The sequence below is a fragment of the Chinchilla lanigera genome, unplaced genomic scaffold, assembly GCF_000276665.1.
Source record: "Chinchilla lanigera isolate Chin_1 unplaced genomic scaffold, ChiLan1.0 scaffold00019, whole genome shotgun sequence".
Taxonomy (NCBI): Eukaryota; Metazoa; Chordata; class Mammalia; order Rodentia; family Chinchillidae; genus Chinchilla; species Chinchilla lanigera.
Window position 1 is genome coordinate 28,262,082 of NW_004955420.1, and position 9,604 is coordinate 28,271,685.

A 9,604-nucleotide genomic window follows, 5' to 3' on the forward strand; every position below is an offset into this window, starting at 1 on the left:
CCGGGGCCGGGAGCCGGAGCCGCAGCGCCCTCCCGCGGGGAGCGACGTCCCGAGACCTCCTTGTCCGAGGGGCCGGGCCGGGTACCCCTGCCCCGCGGTCCCCAGGCTCGTCCCCTCGTCCCGTCCCGGGAGCGGGTCACGGCTCCGAGAGGGCCGCGCAGGCGGTGGTGCGGGGCGGTGGGCAACAGTGGGGGGCGCGTCCCCGGAGACGCACAGAGGGCGGCGGAAGCCCGGGCCTGGCCTTTCTCGAGCTGGGAGGACCCCCGTGGAGGGAGCTGCTGCGCGCCACCGCCGCTGGCTCGGGGGCTCCTGCCTCTCCGTGACCCGGTGCACCTGCTCTCAGGCCTCAGGTCCCCACGGAGCTCGTGACCTCATCTGGGCAGTCGTGACCTCTGCTGGCCTGGCGTCCCGGGAGCCTAGGATGCGGGGAACTGGTCTGCGGTTGTCCCCACCCAGTGCCCTGTCCCCAGGCCTGCGATGTTTGCCTCTCTGAGGACAGGATCTGGGGACTTGAGAGCGGACCAAGGACTGGAGACAGGAGGGGCCCTCCCGGGGCACAGGCAGGGCGCGAAAGCAGGAAGGAGCTTGAGGCTGCCAGCCAGGAGGGTCGTCCGCAGGGCAGATAGTGCCAGGTTCTGCATCCCCACACCACCTGGCCCTGCTCCCAGCCAGGGGAGGGCGGCCCACGGAGCATCGTTTTCCTGCAGGCTCCGCAACGGAACTGCTTGTCTGTTCCTTCTGAATCGTCCCGGAGGAAGCAGCCTTCCACACCCACCGAAGGGCACAGAACATACTCAGAAGTGAGAGGAACAGAACAAAGAACGGAGCAAAAACAAAGCCCTAAAAATGCATCCACGGTGCACCTTGACCACGTTGCAGTCAGTTGTTAATGTCTTGTTCTGTGTTCTGAGGCTGTGGGCGAGGGCCGGCGTTGTCAGTCTTGGGGGAGTCTGTGGAATCTGGAGAGGAGGCCCTCAGGTGCCCCCCTGGGGGTGTGGTGGGGCTCCAGGAAAGGGGGGATGTCAGAAGCAGAGACTGGGCAGGCGGGCTACCAGGGAGTGGACAGCTCCCTGCAGTCACTCCTCCTGTCCTGCCCTGTCCCAAGCCTGAGCCCCTCTGCAGTCAGCCTCTGCCCCGACAGTGCAGCCTGGGAGGAAGCAGGTGCCCCTGCCTTCCACTCCCCTGGTCCAGACCTGAGAGGAGACATAGACACCGTGTGCTCTGGTCCCTTCTTGTGTGGTTGCTCCCTAGGGCGCCCAGTTCTGATCCCCTCCCAGGCTCCCCGAACCTGTCCCCAGGCTTTGGCTCAAGCCCCTACTCTCTCTCTGGTTGCCAGCATCCCAAGGGAGCCGTGGATGCAGGAGGTTTGGGAGAGGGAGGCAGTCACTTGCCGTCCCCCGTGACAACAGGCGCAGCAGGGGAGTCACAGTTACTCACGCAGAATGCCTGGCTTCCTGCCCGCCTCAGCCCTGCGTGAGTGCCGCCCGCGCTGCTCCAGCCCTCCGACACCTCTCAGAGTCGTGCTGTCACTGCCTCCTGAGGCACAGCTGCTGGAGCTCACGAGGAGCTCAGCGAGGCTCCAAGGTTCCTGGAAAGGGCAGAGAGGGCTCGACCTGTATGATGGGGGCTGGGCCAGGGCCGGGGGAGTCACCGCCCCAGGGTGCCACCCACACTGCCGCCTGGATGCTGACCCCTACTCCAAGCTGTTCTTCTTCCTGTGCAGAGGGCATCTTTACTCCAAGCAATAACAGCACGAATGTTGTTCATGCCTCGGGTGTCTCTACCTGCCTTTACCCAACCCAGGATGAGTCTGTGATGTAGGCATGTCCCTTTCGGGAGAGCCCAGCATGGCTTGGGTAGGAACAGGGGACCTTTTGATGGCACTGTACCTGTGCTTGAGAAGAAAACAAAATCATGGAGTGCAGGCAGTGGAGGAAGAACTGTGCCCATGGACAGGTGTGGAAATGAAGCCCCAGGACCAGCCCTGGATGGGCTGTGAGAGGACCAGCGCTGGATTGGGCATGTGCCTTGGACAGGGCCAAGGGCAAGTGCATTGGTTCAGGTCGGCCAGTGAGCAGACTCTGAGATGGGGGGTGCTGCAGAAGACAAAGAGGAGAGGGCAGGAAGGGGCAGGGACATCCTCAGGCCGTAGGGCAGATCTAGACAGCGGCAGAGACCTCAGTTGTACCCTTAGGGATAGAGATGGATGACCATAGAACTCTGTTCCTCAAGATCTCAGGGCTTAGTGTGATTTGGGGGTCACCAGGCAGCCCAGCAGGGGATCGTGGTGCAGGGACTCTGGGAAACTTGAAGGAGGGCTGCCCCTCCTGTGTCCTCTCTGATGGCCTCAGCACAAGGTGCATGCGTGTGTTTGTGTGTGCATGCGTGTGTTTGTGTGTGAATGTGTGTGTTTGTGTGTGCATGCCTGTCTGTGTCTGTGTACAAGAGCGTGTGCCTCTGTCCTGGTGTAGGGGATGTGTCTGCTCCCAGCTGGGGGGTAGCGCAGGACTTGGTCACAGTGATGGCTTTGATCTGAAATGTCCCCCAAGCTGGGTATGGTAGCACACAGCACTTGGGAGGCTGGGGCAGGAGGATCACTATGAGTTTGAGGCCAGCCTGGACTACATAGAGAGACCCTGTCTCAAAGAAAAGGTCCTAGTGCTACAGGCTTGTTTGGAAGCCTGGTGGCCCCCCCCCAGGAGGTGGGGCAATCCTGAGGGGGTGGGTGTGGTTGGAGGAAGTAGGTCCCTGGGGGCGGGACTTTGAAGGTTACCTTTGTCCCACCTCCTCTGAGGAGTGGGCAGCTTTGTCTGCCAGCCCTTCCTTGCCGGCCCAGAGACAATGGAGCCAGCCGACCATGGACTGCAATTCCTGAAACCATGAGCCTAGATAAATATTTTTTTCCTTTATGCTAAGTTTCTCAGGTGGTTTGTGACAATGGGTGGCTGGAAGAGGTGGAATTGGAGCAGAGTTCTCAGAGCTTGGGGGAGGGAGGATGGCCCCAGAGGTGTGTCCAGGACCATAAGGGAGCAATAGTGCCCATGGGACATTTTGTACCCAGGAGGGCTCAGACTGAGTTCTCACACTCTGCCCTTCTCCCAGCCCTGCAGCCCTGTGAACTGAGATGGAGCCGGTCCCAGGCGGGGTTCAGCAAAAGGGAGATCTCGAAAGCAGGGCGAAAGAGACATGGGTCTAAGTAACATGATTTATGCCATCAGAGATTAGTGTCTTAACTGGCTGGTACTGGCTGGAAAAAAGACTAGGCATCCCTCTGTGACTCTCAAACAACCAAAAGAAGGGAAAAGTACAGCCACAAAGACCCTGCCAATCCAACGGATTTTACAGATGGGAGGATGGAGGGGCGGTGCACGGGAGTGTGACATCAGTAACTAACTCTTCAAGGAGTGAAAATTGAAACCATACATTATTTAGCTACAAATAATAATGAATATTAAAATCTGAACAATATGGACATTACATGATTAGAGAAAAAAATTGCAGCCTTCGTCGGATATATTGCAAACAAGAGAAACTGAAAATTAGTGAAATAAGTTTACAACTAAAAACAGTGGGAAAGAAACAACAAATTAGATCTGAAGAAAGGAAGGAATTAGTGAAGGTAAAAGTAGAAAGTAATGAAATAAAAATAAAATGTTGAATGAATGACCGAAACTTTCCCCTTCAATAGACCTGCTTTACTTTTCCTGTTGTTGAGTCAAAATACCCAATACCCATAAGTTAAGGAAGGAGAGGTTTTTTTCAGCTCAGTTTGTAGAGTTTTCATCCCATAACTGGCTAGGTCCAAGGCAGGGTGGCAGGCAGAGGGGCAACCGTGCATGGTGTTGGAAGACAGCAAAAGTTACAGAGGACTTTCTGCCCCTTTTATATTCTATCTAGGCTACTGGAATTAGGACGCCGCCCAGCCTAATCAGTGGACTGATTTAGCAATCACCCACCCTTAATTCTAGCACCCTTAATCCTAGCACTGCACCATGAATCACACACACTCTCGATCCAGCCACCTCTGAAAAAGCCTCATCTATGACTGTGTGAGGCTTTAGGGGGGCATCTAAATAAGAGACATAACACGATTCATAAATAGATTAAAATTTAGCAAGCCAGATCAAGAACAAAAGTGGAAACACAGACAAGGGACATAGTTCCTGGAATAGAGAATATTTTAAAACTACAAGAGAATGCTATCTTGTGGCAATATTATTCCAACATCTAGGTGAAGTGGGTGCTTTTTCTAGAGAAATATTAAAGTTATCCCTAAAAAAGATACCAGGCTCTGATGTTTTTACAGGAGGATTCCATAAGCCTTGAATGCATAGATAATTCCCATGTGTTGGGAATGTTCCCAGCATGCTTTGTGAGTGGTGTATGCTGATATTAAAACAATGCAAGAATAGGACAAGTAAGGAAAGTGGTAATTTCACTTTGTAATTCAATAGACATTAGTAAATAGAGTTATGAATTTAATACTCAATGTAATGTTTACCATTTAATTCATGTCCATGCATAAACATAAAAGCAAACATCAAGCAATGACAAAGCCAAAGAAGGAAAGTTACCATCTCATGTTGTGAGCTGGGATAAGGGAGGCTAGCAGGGCTGCCTCAGGGAGGAGGGGCAGGTCTGTTGCCAGCTTACCTGCCCCTGGTGGGTGCAGTAGGCCACAGCTGGGTGAGGTGGGCACCCAGGAGTGTGTCTCAGAGGCCAGTGAGGACCCTAGCCAGCGACATGGTGGCTGCCTGCTGTAAGGCAGATGCTCTAGAAGGGGGTGGACCCAGCACCCAGCTTCCATGGGCAGAGAGGTGGAACAGCCCAGACTGGAAATGCCTGGCATGGCCGCTGCCGTGGTCCTTGCAGGACAAGGTGGGAGCATCCACTTGGCCTCTTTCTACCCCAGCAGCAGGACCAAGACTTGGCCTGGGGCTTCTGCAGTGGCCACTGGGTGAGTCCCTAAGCTGGGCCCTGTGGCCAGACTTGTGGCTTGACTGGCAGGGAAAGCAAAAGATCTGAACTCAGTTGGGAGAACTTGGCTCTGTCCCCACCTCTGTCCTCCACCCCAGCCACAGGTGTCACACTGAGTCCTCTGTGTCCCTGTGGCCTGACTGTAGCCCGGGACCAACAGCGAGATGCTTCTTCCGGTGGCCTTTATTGCCCTGACTGTGGCTGGCGTCCCAGCCGTCTCTGTCCCCTCCCCTCTCGGGGAGCAGACACCTTCCCCGCCCGGAGCCAGCACTGTGTGTGTCCTGGGCCCTCTTGAGAGTGCCCCTGATGGCTGCCCTGGGCCGGGAATGTGGTCTGCAAACCTGGATCTCCCTCCCAGCGTTTCCCTCCCTGAGGGGTTCTCAGTCCACAGACTTGATTCAGGCGGCAGAGCTTGTCTTTATCTTCCAGACCTCTCACCTTCGTGACACTGCACCCACACAAGCACAGCTGCACCCCCTCCTGGGTGGTTGCACTGCACGGGGCTTACGGAGCCCCTTTCTTCTGTGCCCGCTTGGTTTCTGGTCCCCGCCTGGTTGTGCTGTTCAGGGAGCTTCCCTGTGACCCTCAGTCCCTCCAAGGTGAGGTGGGGACAGGTGAGGTCTAGGGCTGCTCCAGGGGCAGTCTGGGGGAATGGCCGAGAAGGTCTCCCCTGCTCCTCTCTGGGTCCCAGGCGCCCAGCAGGAAATCTCCAGGGGCCACTTCTGCTTTTCTCCTCCTAGTCCACCCTCCTCTGGGTGAGATAGCATCTGCCCAAGAAAGGACACCTTTCCAGGGAGAAGAGCACCGAGGGGGGCCCTGCCAGCCGCTCTGTGTCCCCACCCCACCTCCTCCAAGCAGGGTTGGGACGGCCTTGGAGGAGGGGGCCCCCCACACCCTCCTTTCCCTCTGGAGGAGATGTGGGGGGCCAGATGGTGTGGACAGAAGGGGATCCAACTGGAGCTGCTGGCAGCGGGCTGCAGAGGTTGGCGGCTGAGAGGGAATCCACACTGGGTGGCCCGGCCAGGGAGAGGCTCGCTACAGATGGAGGGCGGGAGGAGTGGGGAGAAGAGGAAGCAGATGCCTGACCGGAGGAGCGGGCGGTCTCTGCCTCCTGTCTCGGGTCGGCTGCCTCTCGTCCTGCAGTGGGTGGGTGAGTGTCCTCCAATCACTCGGTACCTCTCCTCTGCAGCTGTTGGGGGGAGGGTGGCGCTTGGCCAATGAAATGAGGTCCCAGAGGGTGTGTCCTAATGGGACGTGGGGGGCCAGGATGCTCCTTTTCCTCTCTCTTTGCTTCTATGTACTTCTACCACCATGTTCCAGCTGCAGAGCGCCCAATGGCGGGAGCCAGTGACCATGGACTGAGACCTCCGAACCTGTGAGCCAAATCTTGCCTCTTTGTTTCTTTCATTTATTTAAAACTTCTGGTGCTGGGTGTGGAGCCCAGCATCTCTGGCATGCCAGGCCAGTGCTCTCCTACTGAGCTGCAGCCCAGCCCAACCTTGTCTCTTTCGAAGCAGATGCTCTGCCACGGTGAGGGAAGCCAGCATGCACCACACGCCCACTCAACTCCCACCTGCTCCTTAGCAGCTTCCTCCCAATCCCTGGCTCTTCCCTCTTCAAACCCAGAATTAGAGCTGGGGAACCATCTCGTTCTTTAATCCATCAAAAAAGCTCCAAGCTGGATGTGGTGGCGCATACCTGTGATCCCAGCACTTGGGAGGCTGAGGCAGGAGGATCGATGCAAATTCCAGGCCAATCTGGACTACAAAGTGAGTTCAAGGCCAGCCTGAACTGCATAGTGAAACAATGTCTCAAAAAGACAAAAAAAAAAAAAAAAAAGAAAAAAGTTCCCACTGTAGGACTGTGATGAAATAATACCTGAACTCCGCTGAGCCCATCACTTGGTTTATTTCCTCCACATTGAATCAGATCACAGAGCGGTGAACTCCAGGGCTGTCACATATAATCTGCTCTTTTTTTTGTTTTGTTTTGTTTTTTTTTCTGGTACTGGGAATCGAACTCATGACCTCGCGCTTGCCAGGCAGGTGCTGTGCTGCTGAGCTAAATCCCCAGCCCCACAATCTGCTCTTTACATCTGCAAAATACTAAAATTCCTCACTGGAGTGAATAGCCTTAGGTTAATTCCCTTCCTTGCCTTAGGGTTGGTTTTAAAAAAAGTTTTTAACCAATTGTTTGTTTAAAATGATTCACACCCTAGAATTTACTACTGGAGACCCTTCCCCAGCTGCCTGCCTTCTTTGGAAGAAAGTGGATCACTGCTGGACACCAGTGTCCACAGCCCAGAGCCTAGAGCCCAGAGCCTGCTCATTGCCTTGCCGTGACCCTCCTGCCTCAGCCTCTTGAGTTCTGGGATTACAAGCGTGCCCTACCACGCCTGGCTCTCCCTAGTTGGAAGTGTGCACTGGACCTCTGGGACCTGGTGTCCTGACCCCATTCCTCCTGCCTCCTCCCTCCCCTCTGGCCACCCTGGTCTCCTGAGAACTTATTCCTGACCCCACTTGCTTCTGGGTCTGCACTGCCCCCTCTGCCAGGAAGGGTGTTTCACTAGGACCTGCGCGGCTCCTACCTCTCTCCTGCTTCACTGAATACTGAAAAGCAACTGTGAATGCCGTCCCGGCTCAGCTCCTTCCTAGCACTTCCCACCTCCCAGGCCGGTGCCCTCCTCGAGGGAGGTGGCTCTATTACTCACTGTTATCTCCCTGCTAGAGTGGAAGCCCCTGAGGGCAGGGAGGCAGGAGTACATTCTGTCCTGTGCCGCAGGTGGGGCGGGCACCCCGGAAGTCATCTCTGCAGTAACGGGTGGGAGTCTCGGTCCAGCCTCCCTGAGTCCCCTGGTTTCTAGTGCTGTGCTCTCGCTCAGCTCTGAGGACCCACCCTCCAGTTCCTTCCTTGCCCCCGAGGGGTCCCACAGCATCCCCCTGCCTGCTTCTATGGGCCAAGGTGCCAGGCCGATCCTCGGCTCTCAGGGTCTTTGCTGCAGCACCCATGGGCTGCAGTTGGTGCCAGTCGCCCCACTTGGGGCTTGGGGGCTCTGTGGGGAGGTCAGGCCCAGATGGGCTGGGACCAAGGGCAGCAGCTCGGCCGGCAGTCCTTCCTGTGGTTCTCACTGCCTCGGCCTGACCCATGGTCCTGCAATGATCCCTGCGTTGGCCCGGGGTCCCCGCCCATTACGTGTGACCCCAGCCTGACCCCTGACCCCGATCCCAGCCTTAGTCCCAGGTGACCTCTGCTCCTGGTCGGCTCTGATCACCGAGCCCCGCCCGCCCTGCCTAGCACAGAGGTGACGTGTGGCTGCCGCCGTCGTGGTCCTAGACAGGAGCCTGGCCCTGCCTGGGAGTCTCGGGGTCCGGGCCTCCTTCTCTCCTACCCTTCCTCTGCTCGGCCTCCTCTCTGGCTCCCAGCGGAGTGGCTCTTCCTGTCTGGTCAGGGCCTCCAGGCCAGGTGCCAGGGCGGGGAGGAACCCGCCAACCCAGCCTGGCCTCTGTTTGCACAGGTCTGGGTAAAAATAGCTGCAGCCACGCACGCTTCTCCTGCTTCCTCCTCGGCCTGGCTCCTGCCCTGGCCATCACTCGCCAGCTGTCCCTGCCCCTGGCCTCTTCGGGCCTGGAACAGGACAAGGCCCAGGGACGGGGCGGGGGCCCTCGCAGGGCCTGCAGAGCCATCCCTACCGACACCTAGAGTGTAGGTGTGGAGCCTCCAGTGTGAGCAGATAAACTCCGCTCCTTCTCCCCGAGCCTGTGGCTCCGTGTCACAACCCCAGCACAGGACTACTGCACTGACGCAGGTGGCACCCGGGCAGTGAGCCAGAGCGTCTGGGGCTCAGCATGCTGGGTGGGGCCTCTGCAGTAGCTTGGGCCCCTTGGGGTGCAGAAAGCAAACCCTTCCTTCTTTAGCAGGTGTTCCTCTGGTCCCCATCACACGGTGCCAAGGCTGCATCCTCACCGAGCAGCCTCCACGCCTCCCCCAACCCCTGTGCGCGCTGCTGACCAAGGTCACAGGGGGATGAGCCCCCAGCCAACAAGGAGACAGAGGCCCCCTGCTGCGGCACTGCGCGGACACCCTGCCCACACGCGGGCAAGCTTGGTGGCTCGCTGGCCACCCCTGCCTCCCTTGACTTTTGGGCCAGCCCTCTAGTTGGTCTTTCCTGGTCACGCGGCCTTCTCTCCACGCGTGTGTCTGTCTCCAAATGTTGCCCTTCCGCCAGGACGCCAGTCATCCCGGAGAAGGCCCACCTCAGCAGCCTCTTTTTACCTCTGTCAGGACCCCGTACCTTAGTTGCGTCACTTTCTGAGGCGCTGGAGGCTGGAAAGTCTACCTGTGAAGTTGGGACTCATCCCATAACCGTCATCTGATGTAACAGTCACCCCAGAACTTGCCCTTTGTTGATGAGTTCTCTAGCGGGGCAGCAGCTTGGCGGTGACGGCCGGGTAATGCTAACCGCAGCGTGAGCGGGCAGTTGTCCTCTGAGGGTGTGACAGGGTGGGGCTCTGTTTCCAGGAGATGCACTAAGTGACTGTTGGCCGGAGGCCTTGGTCCTCTCCCTGGGCCCCCACGTGGTGGCCACGGCAGCTGGCCTGGGGACCACGGTAGCCAGTGTGCCTCTTCT

General features: G+C 57.4%; 1 long non-coding RNA gene across 2 annotated transcripts; it reads right to left on the bottom strand.

Moving 5' to 3' along the window:
* Nucleotides 1-336: 336 nt before the first annotated feature.
* LOC106148382 lies at nucleotides 337-9,332 on the bottom strand. Of its 2 annotated transcripts, XR_001233791.1 has the most exons (4): nucleotides 9,269-9,332; nucleotides 1,692-1,889; nucleotides 1,438-1,588; nucleotides 337-1,193 (listed from the first exon to the last, which is right to left on the bottom strand). It is a non-coding gene; the product is annotated as an uncharacterized LOC106148382 (long non-coding RNA). The 2 variants fall into 2 exon arrangements; XR_001233790.1 differs by having other exon boundaries at nucleotides 1,438-1,889.
* Between the last annotated feature and the right edge of the window lie 272 nt (nucleotides 9,333-9,604).